The following is a 17,121-nucleotide window of genomic DNA, read 5'->3' as shown; positions in this document are numbered from 1 at the left end:
GTTCAAATACAGCTAAAACTGTCTTCTCTCAAAGACTTTCACTGAATCAAATCAGCAATGTGTATAATGTACTCAAGGCCACATTTCATATAAACTGTAGATCAGTTTTATCACAGCATATCTAATCTCATCCATGCAGAGCCGAACATCCAATATTTTGACTAGTTTCGTAGAGCACTTGTTAGACTATATGACAAACTAATGAATGATTGTGCTGAGAAGGTCATTTTTTTGTCACTCAGCTTTACTCAATCATGCCACAACATGCTGTTGCACTGTGGAGGTCTTTCTACATTTCTGAGCTGTATACTTCAAAAATGGCTAAGCTTGCAGTTTAGTTTCAATGCCAGAATGAACACAGCCATCATAAATTATCTTTACTCAGGAACAAAAGCCAAAAAAGTGAAATTAGTTGTCAAAAGCTAGCATCCCACTGCACAGAAGGTTCCATTTACTCCTTTGTCATGTGTACTTGCAATGCTTAATTTAAATAACAAGCTGCTATTAGACAATGCAGCATCCTGGGAAAAATCTTTCTTTTTCAGATTATGACTATAGTGAAACCTTGCCAACATAAAATAATGGAGACAAATAGTACAGTGGGTTCAAAGATCTCATTTTTATTCCTTCTTTGTTGACTGTGTTAGTCCTACTAAGCTAGTAGCCTTTTTTCAGGGGATACCCAAGTATATACGATTAGGGAAAATTTGGCCAGGACATACAACTTACCTTATTATTTTTATTAGGTGCCACAGGATATTTTATATCCACATATCCTTCTATGTGCACACCTCATCACAAAAGGTTTCTCATCCAGGAAAAGAGAGGTCATTGTTCCCCTCTACTCATCACTCATTAGACCCATTATAGAGTACAACGCCCCTTTTGGTATGTACCTCAAAAGACATCTACAACAATTGGAAAGGCCACAGAAATACCTCACAAAGAGGATTACTGGTCTCAAACAGATGCCCTACACAAATCATCTCAAAAAACTCCAGCTTTACTCTGTCGCTTATCGCCTACTCAGAGGCAATCTCTGCCTAACATACAAAGCTATGTCAAACCCAAAGCTGTTGGACATGCTCCACATAAAGAAATCCCAATCCCTCTGAGCTACATGCTCTAGGGACCTAAACCTTGTCACCACAATAAGCAGAACATGCTGCAGGGATAGATTCCTGTCCCAGAGACTTACCATACTCTGGAACAAACTACCTTTATATATCAAACAAAGCTCCTCATTAGCACTCTTCAAAAAAAAATCTTGATGATTGGATGGGAGATAGGAAATTCACCCTGGGGATCACTTCTGTGGCTCTGTTTGACAGGGGCACAGGAAAGTAATTGTCTTGGGTGGCAAAAGCCAGGGCACCACTTGGCTAGGCTTATATAGGCCCTTGGGCCAATAGCCTAGTACTTACCTATGAACCTATGAACCTATGCACTGCCACTACCTCTTGCAAATGGAGTACGCAGTTTAATGTTTCATCTGAAAGACTCAGGAGTATAGCACCATCCATATGTTACAATGCAGCATCAGTAATCCATTTACCTGGTGTGGAAATAGAATCCAAAGCCTTCTGCCCCAAAACCAAGTAGGCTACTTATCATAGATGTCGAGAAATATATTTACTTTAATAGAGTTGGTAGTGGGAATTATAGCTGTACTTAACAGAACATGGTTACTAGACATTTGAAAGTAGAATATCTTAAAAATAAATGTTGAAGAATAGAATGTCTTTGATAAAGCTATTTGCTTGATATCACAGCTATCACATACAATCCTGGTGATGATTAAAAATGAATGTAATGAATTGGAATTCCTGGCAGACAGTATAACAGATGGTGCAGTGGTCCAGCGGTTTGCATTGTCTCCTCACAACAAGAGGTTCTCCTGTTTGATTTCCAGCTGGGATGCCCTCTGTGAACAGTCTGCATGTTCTCCCTGCATTTGTATGGGTTTCCCCCGGGTGCCCTAGTTTCCTCACACATTACAAAGACATGCATCTGGAGCATTTCTCCCCAGGCCTCCATTGAAAATTGGCTCAGTCCAAGTCGAACTTTCCCAGAAAACAAATGTTAAGTAATAATAATTATTTTACAGCAATGTACTCCTGTCACAAAACAAAACTATACCAATGTTTTGTTTACAGTGACAGTCCAAGATACTGCCATCAGTAAGAAAACAGAGGAAAAAATGTTTATGCTGGATGCAGCAATGGGAGACATTAAACTTTCCCCAAGTTGCAGCAACTTTATATTTTTATGAGGTAAGGGAGATGGCTAGAAAGGTGCTTGGTATCACATCTGAACAGAGGAAGGACGACAAGGAGACATGGTGGTGGAATAAGGAAGTACAGGAGAGTATACAGAGAAAGAGGTTGGCAAAGAAGAAGTGGGATTGTCAGAGAGATGAAGAAAGTAGACAGGAGTGTAAGGAGATGAGGTGCATGGCAAAGAGAGAGGTGGCAAAGGCTAAGGATAAGGCATATGAAGAGTTGTATCAAAGATTGGACACTAAGGAGGGAAAAAAGGACCTGTACCGATTGGCTAGACAGAGGGACCGAGCTAGGAAAGATGTGCAGCAGGTAAAGGTGATAAAGGATAATGAGGGAAACATACTCACAAGCGAGGAGAGTGTGTTGAGGAGATGGAAAGAGTACTTTTAGGGGTTGATGAATGAAGAGAATGAGAGGGAGAGAAGGTTGGATGATGTAGGGATAGTGAATAATGAAGTACAATGGATTAGCAAGGAGGAAGTAAGGATAGCTATGAAGAGAATGAAGAATGGAAAGGCTGTTGGCCCAGATGACATACCTGTGGAAGCATGGAGGTGTTTAGGTGAAATGGCAGTGGAGTTTTTAACCAGATTGTTTAGTGAAATCTTGAAAAGTGAGAGGATGCCTGAGGAATGGAGAAAAAGTGTTTTGGCACCGATTTTTTAAGAATAAGGGTGATGTGCAGAGCTGTAGTAACTACAGAGGGATTAAATTGATCAGTCACAGCATGAAGTTGTGGGAAAGAGTAGTGGAAGCAAGGTTAAGAAGGGACGTGATGATTAGTGATCAACAGTATGGTTTCATGCCGGGAAAGAGCACTCCAGATGCAATGTTTGCTCTGAGAGTGTTAATGGAAAAGTACAGAGAATGTCAGAAGGAGTTGCATTGTGTTTTTGTAGACTTAGATAAAGCATATGACAGGGTGCCTAGAGAGGAGTTGTGGTATTGTATGAGGAAGTCAGGAGTATCAGAGAAGTATGTAAGAGTGGTACAGGATATGTACGAGGGTAGTGTGACAGCGGTGAGGTCTGCGGTGGGAGTGATGGATGCATTTAAGGTGGAGGTGGGGTTACATCAAGGATCAGCTCTGAGCCCTTTCTTATTTGCAATGGTGATGGACAGGTTGACAGACAAGATCAGACAGGAGTCCCCATGGACTATGATGTTTGCAGATGACATTGTGATCTGTAGTGAGAGTAGGGAACAGGTGGAGGAGACCCTGGAGTGATGAAGATATGCTCTAGAGAGAAGAGGAATGAAGATCAGCAGGAATAAGACAGAATACATGTGTGTGAATGAGAGGGAGGATAGAGGAATGGTGAGGATGCAAGGAGTAGAGGTGGCAAAGGTGGATGAGTTTAAATACTTGGGGTCAATAGTTCAGAGTAACGGTGAGTGTGGAAGAGAGGTGAAGAAGAGAGTACAGCCAGGATGGAGTGGGTGGAGAAGAGTGTCAGGAGTGATTTGTGACATACATGTACCTGTAAGAGTGAAAGGGAAGGTCTATAAGAGGGTAGTGAGACCAGCTATGTTATATGGGTTGGAGACAGTGGCATTGACAAAAAGGCAGGAGTTTGAACTGGATGTGGCAGAATTAAAGATGTTAAGATTTGTACTGGGTGTGACGAGGGTAGACAGGATTAGGAATAAGTACATTAGAGGGTCAGCCCAGGTTGGAAGCTTTGGAGACAAAGCCAGAGAGGCACGATTACATTGGTTTGGACATGTGCTGAGAAGGGATGCTGAGTATATTGAAAAAAAGATGCTAAGGATGAAACTACCAGGTAACAGGAAAAGAAGAAGGCCTAAGATAAGGTTTATGGATGTAGTGAGAGAGGACATGCAGGTGGTTGGTGTGACAGAGCAAGATGCAGAGGACAGGAAGAAATGGAAACAGGTGATCTGCTGTGGCGACCCCTAATGGGAACAGCAGTATGTTGCATGGTGTACATCCATTCTGCAGTGTGTGTAAGGATCACAGGAGACAGACCTTCCTCCTACCCTCCTCTAAGGGTAGGTAAGAACATATCTGTAGGTCAGTGCTATACTTCAGTGCCTGACCCTCCTGTAATCTGCGCATTAAATAACTGCAAATTATTCAGGTCAAAGTCAGGGCACTAGTACAGTCACTGCCATTCTTGGAATTACATACAAGTAATTGAGAAAAGGGAAATATGCATTAATATCAGGGTTGTTGTACCTCAGATATTTTCCTAAATAAAAATCAGGCAGCAACTAAATGTGCTAAAAAAAATAAAAAAAACAGAATATACGAAGAAGGATTAGATGAGAAGGCAAGAAATGTGGAAAAGGCACAGATATAGTTGCAAGTACAGAAAACTCCAGGAATAATCTCATGTAGATCAGGATCTGATGTAGGAATAGTTAAAGAGAGATGAAATTAAACCAAAGGATGAAAAGCTAATATTAGCAGCAAGGGGTAGTGAACTAAGTACACATTGGCTTACACAGTCTATTGAACATATGGAAGTAACAGACAAATGCAGATTCCGTAAAACAGAACTAGAAACAGTTGCATGTCTGGTTGCTGGGTGCGATACATTAATGACAGAGGACCTGTATACTGAAAGGCATAATAATGTGGGAAGACTGCTGCATTGAGGATTGTGAAAAGGTTACAATATTGAAGTAGCTGAGAAGCAATGGAATATGAGCAGCAAAGCATTATAGAGAATGATTACGTTTATGTCACATGGGATCACCCATTACCAACAGTTCAAAAAATGGATGCAAGAAAACCAGATATTGTAGGCCATGAAAGGAAGACAAAAGCAGCACTGATCACTGAAATTGCTACACCCAGTGATTATAGTGTCTTATGTACAGAGAGACACAAAGGCATAAAATACCAGGATCTGCAGGTAGAAATGAGGGAAACAGTAGTAGGAATAATGGGTCTCATAAAAAAGAATTTACAGTCTTATTTAGATATGCTACCAGTACAAGTAACTCCATATGAATTGCAGAAGGAGTCAGTTCTGGGCACGTTGCGGGTGCTGCAAAGAGCACTTTTGGCTAACATCAAAGATTGAAACAATACTTATTTCATGAACTTTAATAACAGTTTGATTAGGAATGGGGTCCTTTCCCATCATAGTATTAGAAACCCAAAAGACTTGTTGAAATTAAACCTAGAGTATTTTCCTATTCCAAGGTACTATATATATATATATATATATATATATATGGAGTAGGACATGATTCTTTGAAGAGCTCTTGACACACACAAAAAAAAAAAAAAAAAAAAACAGTATTGGCATTCAGAAATATTGGTAAATTAATGAACGCTGGTACTGCATTACCAACTGATCAGCATCTGCCGACTACACCTTAACATTTTCACACTACCCCTTGAACTACATTTCTGAATTAGGGTATGGGATGCATTCCTCCATGACAAGTGATACACTGGGGAGAAGACAACCCTGCATGCAAAAACAGTAAAAATATATAAACCGAGAGTTTTACTCTGTTTAAATATCAGATTACATTTGAAAGTGTTTTGTCTCTCATTATTGCATCCCTCAGTTACAACAGGGAGTAAGTAAAGTTTCCATTATTCCATATTTTCAGTGTTTTAGATCCACAAGAAAATGTTGCATGCTATTTAGTGTATTTTATATTTGTAAATTTGAACCTTAGGTACTATGTTAATGACTGGGTCTGTTGTCGGTGTAATCAAATTGGAAATTCAGCAGCTGTTCACATAAAGATAAAGCCTAGTGTGAGAAGGCCACAAATGATTATCTTCTTGGGGTTTCTGCAGTATTTCATGTCTTTTTGCTCTTTAGTCTGTGAGTCATGCTTGTAACATGGTAACTACTGAGTTAATTACATTAACTACCCTCTTTATTGCTGACTTCATCAAATTTACTGCAATTACTGTACTGCAATTGTTTTATAGCTTTGTATACAAATATATTGTTATTATAAAATAGCCACAATTCTCATGGGATAGGAAACAGTAGAGCATCTTGGGTGGAAGTGAGGGCAAGACTGCTTATTTGAGACTTTGCTATGATTTTCTGCCTACATGCATATTCCATATGTTTCTTCTTGTTATGTAATTAGTGTAGAGGTTCTAATGGTTTTACTAAAATCAGACTTTTCAATGTATTTACTTCACAAGTTAAAACATAGGTGATAATCACTTTTTACACAGAACATAGATTACTCTCCAAAAGTCTTATTATTGTGAGGGCCAATGTCTGAACCTTGTTATTAGTGAGGCTTGTGCTGACAGACAATGGCAGCATGCAAAATTGCACTGGTACCACTCAAACAGCTTTGAAAGCTGTAATACACTTAATGATGTCACACAAACAATAACAATGTGGCAAGCAAAAGTGCCCAAAAAATATTAAACCCACTGAGAAATGAGAGCTGCAGATGTCTTCTCATTACCATTATGTGGTTTCTCAAAGTCTGACAGATTTTAAAGCTGTTAGGCATCACATTTGTACAACTTTTTTTAAAAAACTTGAAGTGTATTGGAGCAGATAAAAAAAGTCTTCCTGTATTACCAAAACTTATGCCAGGGTCACCAGGCATAATTATTTGTTAAAGTAAGCTTGAAATAGATTAAATAATTGTAAGCTCTAGTCTTAAGGTTGTTGTGTCTTTTGGCTTTTCCCGGTTAGGGGTCGCCACAGCGGAATTCCGGTCCGCTAATGACTGGTAGTTGATTTTTACGTGCCGAGTTACCAGCCCTGATGCACAACCTTCAACGAAGGTATGCAAGCTCTAGTCTTAAGGTGAATTTCTCAAATATGTTTCCTCAGCACATTAATAGCTTTGTTACGATCAACATCCTGATCATAATCTATGAGATGCTCATCCATAATATGTGTGCTTAAGTGAACTTAAAAATCTTTCTGAATTCTAACATTATTTTATGCATGGTAATAAGATATGATTTTAAATTTCTGTAGAACATGGATAGATTCTCAAAGCACTGGTTTTCATTTTTGTGGTGTTATTTTTATCCTATTTTCGGAATGTGTGAACATTAGAAGGAATTGTGGAACAGGGAATACAATATTGTGTGCTATTCATGAAAACTAGATGGAATATGTTTGTCCAATAGCAAAATGATATACTTTTTCTACTGCCAATTGGCACAGCTAAGTAATCTTTGTTGTTCATACACTGGTGGACTGAAATAAATAAGAGATATATTCTTATCTACACACACACACACACACACACACACACACACACATATATATATATATATATATATATATATATATATATATATATATATATTTATATATATATATACTAGAAGAAAAACTGTTGAGAAAAAGACCAAAGTCCTATCTGAGCTTTAGAAGTTTTACAATTGGTTTGTAGATCCCCAAATCAGTGCCCCCCTCTTTCATATCAGTTTTTTTAACCATTATTGAAAATACTAGTGAACAAGTATTCCACAAAATCATCTTGTACCTATCTCCATTATCTGTACCTCCTCACAATGAAATATATTGTTTTATGTGTACTGCTGATTTTTCTCAGTTCTATCCTTCTCAGTTGCCCTTTGACCATGTGGTCCCTGCAGTCATATCATATTGTATCATATCATATCATATCATATCATCCTGCTCCCTTCTTCCTTTAATGAAATACATATCCACCTGTGCACTCACTCTTTTATTCTGATCCCAATCTGACAGTCCTGTAATCATTTTAAACATCCCGTATATATGTTCAACATGAATGGACCTAAAGTTTCACAGAATACCTAATGTCTTCTGCAGCATATGACAAAATGGAATAATGCCATGTATCTCCCTGGAGTCCATCCATCAAAAAAAAAAAAAAAACTCTCTGAAACTGCATTGAATGGTTCACAATGGAGTTGTGGGTAACATCTGTAGCCTTCCTTTCCACTGACTTCAACCAGTTCAACCATTCTGCATTATTCATATGAACATATCTCCTAACTGCATGGGTTAACAGATGCATTAGATCCAGACTGTCCCTTATTTGCTCACCCTACCAACACTACTGTGTTATGTGGGAGACCAATAATTCCATATCTAACCACTGATCCAATTAATCTGTCAAGGTCACCAAGGTTTATTTTGTTATAGAAGTGTTGCGGCAGGTCAGCCATGTAGATGTTAAATACCATTTACATAATAAAGTCATTCCTGTTTGCTAATTCCCATGCACTCTGCCAGATCGCACACTTCTTTCTTTTTATCAACTCCTACAATTTTCTATGGTCTACAGTCTTATAGTCTCAACATTTCATCATTAAAGGCTAACCTTTTGATGTCAAGTCAGATAAATGTATAAGTTAACTAATGGTGCCTGTGACTTTACATCTATTTCTCACACAACAATATTATTGGTAAACACCAGACTCTGTGTGCTGTCTTGGAGTGCTGGGTGTTGTAACTATTTGTATAAGATGACCTGTAATAGATCTTACATTATTCTCATTCTTCACTCTGACTGCCTGCCTGCACCTTATCCTTATCTGACAAGATGGTTAATATCTCCAATTTTTGTTTTCTTTTTGTTTTATAAAGATACTGGTATTTGGTGAACATTGCCACATTCTGTCTCCACATCAATCAGTTGCAGCAGAAGGGCTACTTGATTCAGTTCAGATAACATATCACTAGCCAGGCACTGTGGATGCTTCTTAAAATCATTTAGAACAGTGATATCTGCTTCTTATAAAAACAGGCAACAGCAGTACAATTTTAGTTAGCAACAGGTAATAATTCAAATCAGTTTTAACCATGAAGAATGCATTTTCCCTTTCTGTCTTCAGTCTTGCTGAGTCACCCTCGTGCCAGAATGCAGTCTAATTTTTGTAAGTCCTGACTGTAGTCACTTAATGGCAGCGTGTTCTTAGCTGTTATTTTGAAATGTGCCACAAAACAGTGATCTTACCTTTTCAAAATTAGAAAAAATGCAACAATTTTTATTTTATTTTATTTTATTGTTTTTTGGATCTGTCAGACTGTATAAAGTTACTTCCTTCCTTTGTATTAATAGAAACGTTATGATAGAAGCTTGCTCTATTCAATCTTATGCTGAACTTTGCAAAGCCTTATGCTTTATTTCCTTCTCCTTGCAAAGATATAAGAAAATGGCTATGCACTAGATAATTCTGAATAATTCCTCCTCTGCCAAACAGTATTCTTTGATGGGTAGGATGCATGCATTACATTGCTTGAGGTTTTTAAAAAAAATAAATACTGAATACTGACCTCTGAGTGTCTTACCTTGGTAATTTAGTTTTAATATATTCAGTTATATCTAGCAAAAATAATATTGAAATGAAACAAATATGTGTATTCTGAAGAAAGACACAATGAATCTGGTGAACTTAATGAAAATATGAAAACTGCATATTTTAAATATAGTTTGTTAGAAAAGGAAAACACATTTTATCAGGAAATTTGCAAAGTGAAAACAATGCTGCATGCACTGTGCTGGCTTCTCCATCTAGAGCAGCAGTTTGAAATATTATCCGATAATGACTCAAATAAAGTTTATGAAGTCATTTTATGGCAACGTTTCAAAGAAGTTATGTAACTCTTATTAGATAAATCTAATCACAAATACATCTAATCATAAAGTAACTAGCACTTTCTGAACTGAGAAGCATTGAAAGGCATTAGTAATCAGCAAATAGCATTCGTATTTAGGGGAGTAATGTATTTATGGAAATAATTTACGGGAGTTTTAACAACTGGCTAGATGTTTTTCTGCAGTGTATTGTTATATTACATGCTAATATCCAAGAGTATTCCTTTATCAGCAAAGGCTCATGTTTAAGTAACTGTAGCCTGCTTATCCACATTGTGATATTCTACTGTATATAATTTATAGAGAAAATAAGGCAAAGCATTCCATTTATAAGATAAATATTAATGTTCCACAGAACCTGAAGCTTAAACAGCTGTTCACAAAAGAAGACCATAAAAGCCAATAATCTGTAGAAAAGTTATTTGAATTATTAATGAGAGAGTAAATAGGACTTGTTTAGAAGACCACTAATTCTGAATTAAAAATTACTTCTAAAATTTCAAAGAGAAACATGATCTGCATGTTCTGTATTGCAAACATGATGAGTAAATTAACAAACCCATAAATAAATTGATAGATGAATAAATACATACAAAGAATGAGTCATCCATCCATCCATAGCCCCTTTTTCCCTTTTTGCAGATGGAATTGGCATGTCACTTCACCAGTGACAATGATCTAGAGCCAGGATTTACATCATAGGGTAGCTAGTCCTGCCACAGGCTTACATTGAAGAAATGTCATTTTGTGATGTTAATAGATAAATTATTGCAAGTGTGAGAACCTTCATTCAAGCTATGTGCAAACCGTATTTTCTTAAACGATCTGCACAACTTTATATATTTAAAACTATTAGGAACATAACGATCATTACAGTTTCTTTGTGGCATTTTCAACATAAGGCAATAAATATATTATTTTCATTGTCTTCATTGCAGATCACTCTTTCTATCTATTTTAGTTTCTGGGATGCAATAACATTTTAACCAGTTATAGATCAGCTATTTCCCTGTATCATAAATCAGAAAATCAATCAGTTGAGACCTTTACAATATAAGTACTTATTTCCTTCTCCTTGTGAAGATATAAGAAAATGGCTATGCACTAAATAATCTCGAATAATTCCGCCTCTGCAAAACAGTATTCTTTAACAGGTAAGATAAAGCTTGGCCAATATGCCATCAGACAATATTTACGGTATTTATTATACCTTATTTTCTCAAGTCAGCCTATTGTAATGTTGGGTCAAAATCAAAACTGGCACTTATGTAAAATCAGAATGTGGCTTAAACTATAATTTCCTTTCCTTTCATGGATGAACTAGCCATAGTGCCTGGGTAGTGTAACATACATATAGTATAATCCTTTATATGCAGTTTCTGATATATATTCACTTCATTCGGGAAGCTAAGTTCTTTACTACAAAATTGTTTACTTTAAATTCATTTCCTATAGGGTAGAGGTTTAAAAAAAATTTGAATGTGATTGGTGATATTTATCAAATGTTGTGGATCTGAAATTATAGTTTCTTTTTTAAGAACAGAAAAGAAAACACAGTGAAGCTGAGGCAGCATATGACATTGGTAGGTGTGGCCAAGTGGAATGTATATATTACAAGCGGTTATATAACATGGCGTGAAAATTGTTCAATAATAAACTGCCTCCAAAAGAAAGAAAGAAAGAAGTTAATGATTATATAGTGGCATATCTACTGTCTTTTAAATGTACAGGAGAAAGAGAAAGATGGATGGCCAACATAATAGGAAGTCAGCCTACTTATGCCAAAAAAGTCCTCTTTCATTTGAAATGTGGATGGATCTAAATTTCTAGGAAATTAATTTCAAAATTCTGGTACAGTTGCAGTGACCACAATGGTTCATATCCACTACCTCCATGCTTGAGCCTTTGTGTCAGACCATTGGAGTACATTCCAGATGTCTGGATTGATCTGTCTTGACTTAAATGTTTTCCAACCAAAAATGAACAACAACAACCAAACAAAATAATATATGGATATAAGTTGTTTGGGAACTATATCCTTTCACAGGATCATAGGAGTTACAAAGCAAGTGGGGTGCAAGGCCAGTTCTGCCTTGCCAGTAATAACCCTAGGCCTAGCAACCATTTTCAAGGAGGGTCAGGCCAATTATACCAGGGTTGAATTTATGAATGCCCATCCAGTTCTCCAGTTCATTTTTTAAGGCAGACAGTGTCTTATACTGCTAAACCTGGAGATGAAGATTATTCTAGGGAAGGAGTAGGTATTGCATGACAAATTTATCACTCCTTTTTGTCCTATTTATATCTATGAGTAGATTTAAATCCCAGGCTTGAGTTTTAAGTGAACTATCTGATTTATGGAGGTATAAGAGTTGTTAAACTGTTGGATCCCATATAGCCCTATAAGCAAGGCACAATTTGCCCAATGTTGTCTACATGAAATGAACTATAGAGAAAATCCTCCTGACTTTTTGTGCAGTTCCTATCTTTGCAGCCTATGATCTTTCATCTATAAGCCTCTGTGGTCTTTCTGATTACTTGATATGCTTTGTTTGGTAAATCCCAAAATGGATATTGTACTCAATGATGGGTCTAATCAGTGCAACGTACAAGGAGGTGAGGACTTTTTATGATCTTGAAGAAATACACTTTGCTATAAGTTTTACAAGGAAAAAGGATTGCTTAACCACTGTTGCAATGCTATGGTCAAAGATAACATCACCCAAGTATCTAGATATTACTAATCTTGTCCCTAAGTCAGTCAACTATCTGTCTAATCTCATACAGGTCAATTTGGAGCTCCTTTAGCTTGTTCATTATATTTATTTATTTATTTACTTATTTAACATTTGTTGACCGAGATAGTCAGTCTGAGCTTGCAACCTTTCTCACTGGAGGCCCAGGGAGAAAAGTTCCACAGTATAAAGTATACAATTAAAGGGTACCTGTCAAATCTTCGAACATTCAAAATTTTGAACATTACATGGTCGAGACCAAACATTCAAAATTTTGAGTGTTCAAAGATAGACTTTCAACGGCACTGTACAGTGAAGATAGGGAGAATTTCCTTTTTCTGAACTGAAGTGCGGTCTTGGAGTTGGTATATTTAAGTAGGGGAGGTGTGGGTGGTGCTTGCCCCCCTGCCTAAGCTGTTAAAGTGTTTTTTTCTGTGTTTACTTTTTTTTAATTTGATGTTCGAACATCCAAATGTCGAACATTTGGTCTCGACCATGTAATGTTCGACATTTTGGATGTTCGAACATTTAACATAGACCCCAATTAAATATGTCACACTACATGTTAAGCAAGTAATACATTCTCAATATGGCTTATGCACATAAAAAAAATAACATACAAGTAATAGATTCTCAGTACAGGTCATGTGATTGAAGACAGGACAACAGTCAAGCAGTAAATTCTCAGTACAGGTTATATTAGCAAACATATAATAAACAGCAAAAGTTTATATAAAATTAGGTAAGTAGATAACCATTACTGTACAAGTCAGGGAAATTCAGCAAATGAAGCATTTCAAATAGGTGGAGAGTATAGAAGAAGTAGGAAAGAACAGAGTGGGAAGAATGCAGAAGAAATGTGTCCATGAGTCTAGGAAGGTAGTGATAGCAGTTTGTTTGGTAAGTTACAGAGAGAGTGGATCAAGAGGGTGAAGGTGGAAGGAATAAAGGTGGAAGTGTCACAATAAAAGGGGCAAGAATTTGGAGGGGTGTGGAGAGCAGTAGTTGAATTTCAAGTTAAATGTGGGAAGTTAGAAAGAATAGCAAAACAGTGGGGAAGGAAGGTGAGGGAGGAAGAAGCATAATTTAGGAAAGAGGGAAGATCTCAAAGGGGATGGTTGCAGTGACACCTACAGGTGCTGTTAAGGTAATTTTTGAGAGATGTCTTGAAAGCATGCAAGTAGGCAGTATTAATGAGGGCCACGGGAAGCTTGTTGCATGATAGAGCTAGATGGTAACTGCAGAAATTTTAGGTTGATGAATCTGTAGAAGGAGTTGGTCAGAGCTTCTGAGGGAGTGAGATAGGTTATAGAGGGAGACAGGAAAGTAAAGACTACGGCAGGAGGAGGACTTGTTTATGATGATGTGAATAACGAGTTGATATATATATATATAGGTGTTGATTAGTAACTCTAACCATCTTAGATTATGGAGTGATAGACGGTGGTGTGATTTTAGTGGTAGGTTGGCTGCAAATTTGGCCACTTTACTGTATGTGGTTTCAAGTTTGAGGTACAGAGAGGACTATAAGTTAATAAGAATTTGTGAGCAGTACTAGAGGTTGGGGAGGTGATAAGTCTGGGTAAGTGAGATTCTGGAGTTAGGGGTAATTAACTTTTTATTCTGATATAGTAGGCCAAGTTTTTGGTGAGTTTTTTTATACCCTGGTGTACATGGAGGTCAAATTTAAATTGGTCATCAACTATTACTTCTAGGAGCTTAGTGTGGGATTCTGATGAGATAGTAGTGTTGTTAAGGGAAGATATGGTGAAGAAGGTTTTAAGGTAGCATTCTATATGATATGACATTTAGATGTTATATCATATAGAATGCCATGATGATGTCTAGGAATGCTGCCTGGACAGGTTTCCCACCTTTTCAAAGAAGTTCAAAAGATTCATCATGTGGAATCTACCCTTGACAAAGTTATACTACTGGTTATCACTTGTAAGAAGATTTTTGATATCATAGCTATGTTATATGGGTTGGAGACAGTGGCACTGACAAAAAGGCAGGAGTCAGAGCTTGACGTGGCAGAGTTGAGGATGTTAAGATTTGCACTGGGTGTGACGAGGATGGACAGGATTAGGAATAAGTATATTAGAGGGTCAGCCCAGGTTGGAAGGTTTGGAGACAAAACCATAGAGGCAAGATTACATTGGTTTGGACATCTGCTGAGGAGGGATGCAGAGTATAGTGGGAAAAAGATGCTAAGGATGAAGCTGCCAGGTAACAGGAAAAGAGCAAGGCCTAAGATAAGGTTTATGGATGTGGTGAGAGAGGACATGCAGGTGGTTGGTGTGACAGAGCAAGATGCAGAAGACAGGAAGAAATGGAAACAGTTGATCTGCTGGGGCGACCCCTAACGGGAGCAGCCGAAAGAAGAAGTAGTGAATTAGGTGAGTTAGAATACATTCCATTGCTTTGGCTCATTTGGCTGATATGTTTTTTATTCCTTGGGTTTGTACTGGGCCTTCCTCATGGAGTGGCTTCACATCTACTGTTCACCTATCCAGTAGAAAAATGGCTATTTCCAAGTCTTAGGCTGAAGAAGTTGAGGAGTGGGTTTGCTTGTTTAGTGCAATTAATTAGTTAACCAGGTATGTTTTGGGGGCACCACGGATAAGGCATTCTTCATTTTGTAGGGTATGTTCAGTTTGTGTTCTTTCATGAAGGCTGGTGTCTTGATTCCGTGGAGGATAATTGAACTTGAAATAGATGTCTCTGGGCTGAAGTCATCTCTAAATTTATTTGTCAGTATGTTGGCAACATCCATTGGATTAGAGTAGGTACTGTGAAGTGATAGGCTATTGTGAATAAGCTCTGAGCAATGTTGGTTGTTATTACTTACTTTCCTGATATAACTAAATAGCGATAGATATCTGTGTTTAGCTTCTGCAGCTAGTCTGAGTTCATGAGATGCCATTATTTTTCTAACATCCTTTTTTAAATTTTTTATCTTTCTATTTGATATTCTCCTTAATTTGTGAGTGTTCTGTTCTACTATACAGGTTTATATTTACAAAGACATACGTCTGGAGCATTTCTCCCCAGGCCTCTGCTGAAAATCGGTTTCATTCCAAGTCAGACTATCCCAGTAAACAAATGTCACATAAATAAATATGGTTCTTTCTTTTCTTATACAGTTTACTAATGCTTGAGGACAAAAACACTTGGTTTGCTTTTAAAGCTCCCCGTATTCATGAATCTAGTTGGGAGTGAAAATGAATCCATTGGAACAAGTGCAAACAAAGCTTTTTACGTAACTTTTTTGCAGTATCATTATTGGTAATATTGTTGTATTCAAATTTAGAGACTGCATCATAGAAATGAAGGTAATTTCTACATTTAAAGTAATTGAATTATGTGATATTTGCTTCTGATGGTTTGAAGATTTTACTAGTTGGTGGACTCACTTAACCAGTGAGGAGGAACCTTTGGGAGTGATACATATAGAAGCTAAGTTTTTAATGACCAGGTCAAATATAGACTATTGTCTATAGATTCATTAATTATTGTACAGGGAGCTCTTGTTTATAAATATCTAAGATATTTTGTGCATATCCTACATTAGTGGTTTAGAACTCATAGTTAATCACTGGGTAGCTAAAATCACCTAAGACAACAACATTCCTACTTATGTAGAGTTTGTCAAGAATATTTGGTACTGTTGTATGATTTTCTGGAGACATATAGGGAGTTGTATATTTACATATTTATTTATTGACATTTGATTACCAGGAAAGTCAGACTGGGTAGAAGCCCATTTTCAGTAGAGGCTCAGGGAGAAAAGCTCCAAATTATTGTATTATTACAAAACATTTAAGAACAATAATTTTACAGTCTTCAAAAATAAAACATCTGCAGTTTAAATAATTATAACAAATTCGACATAATATAAAAACATTGGTTAAGAATTGATACAAGGCATATGACAATCATTTAATATTTAGAGAAATTTTAGACAATTTGTAGAGAAAATAAAGTTTAGTTAATGTAATACAAATAGGAACTGCAATATGAAGTGAGAGAAAACAGGCTTATGGTATATTTAGAGACAAAGTCAGAGAAGGGCATTAAATAGCAGTAAGGAAATAAGTGAAGAAGGGAGAGTAAGGTGGTATAAGGAACAAAAATGTACTTGTTCACATTTAGGGATATAAGTTATCCTTGTTTTGAGGAAGAACAAATCAAGAGTTTAGCTAGGAGGTCTTTCAGGGTGATTTTAAAAGATGGAAGGATGAGTACAGACTTGATGGATACAGGTAAGGAGTTACACACCATAGCAACATTGTATGAGTATAAACAATGCCCAGCAGCTTTGATAGGTTTATAGACAGACGGGGATTTATGGTCAGTGGATTGCAATGACCAAGTGGGAACATAGTTGTGTTTAATGTTTTTTTAGTGTTGGACAGGCAGATGGATCCTGGATAATTTTAAAGGTTGTAAAAAGTTGTGTATATATTAGCTGATGTGGCAGTTCTAACCAATTTAGGCTTTCTAGTACTAGTGGTGGGTTCTGAAAGGGG

This window comes from Protopterus annectens, chromosome 2.part1 (genome assembly GCF_019279795.1).
Source record: "Protopterus annectens isolate FY-2018-M chromosome 2.part1, PAN1.0, whole genome shotgun sequence".
NCBI classification, from domain to species: Eukaryota; Metazoa; Chordata; order Ceratodontiformes; family Protopteridae; genus Protopterus; species Protopterus annectens.
This window is presented reverse-complemented; position numbering follows the sequence as displayed.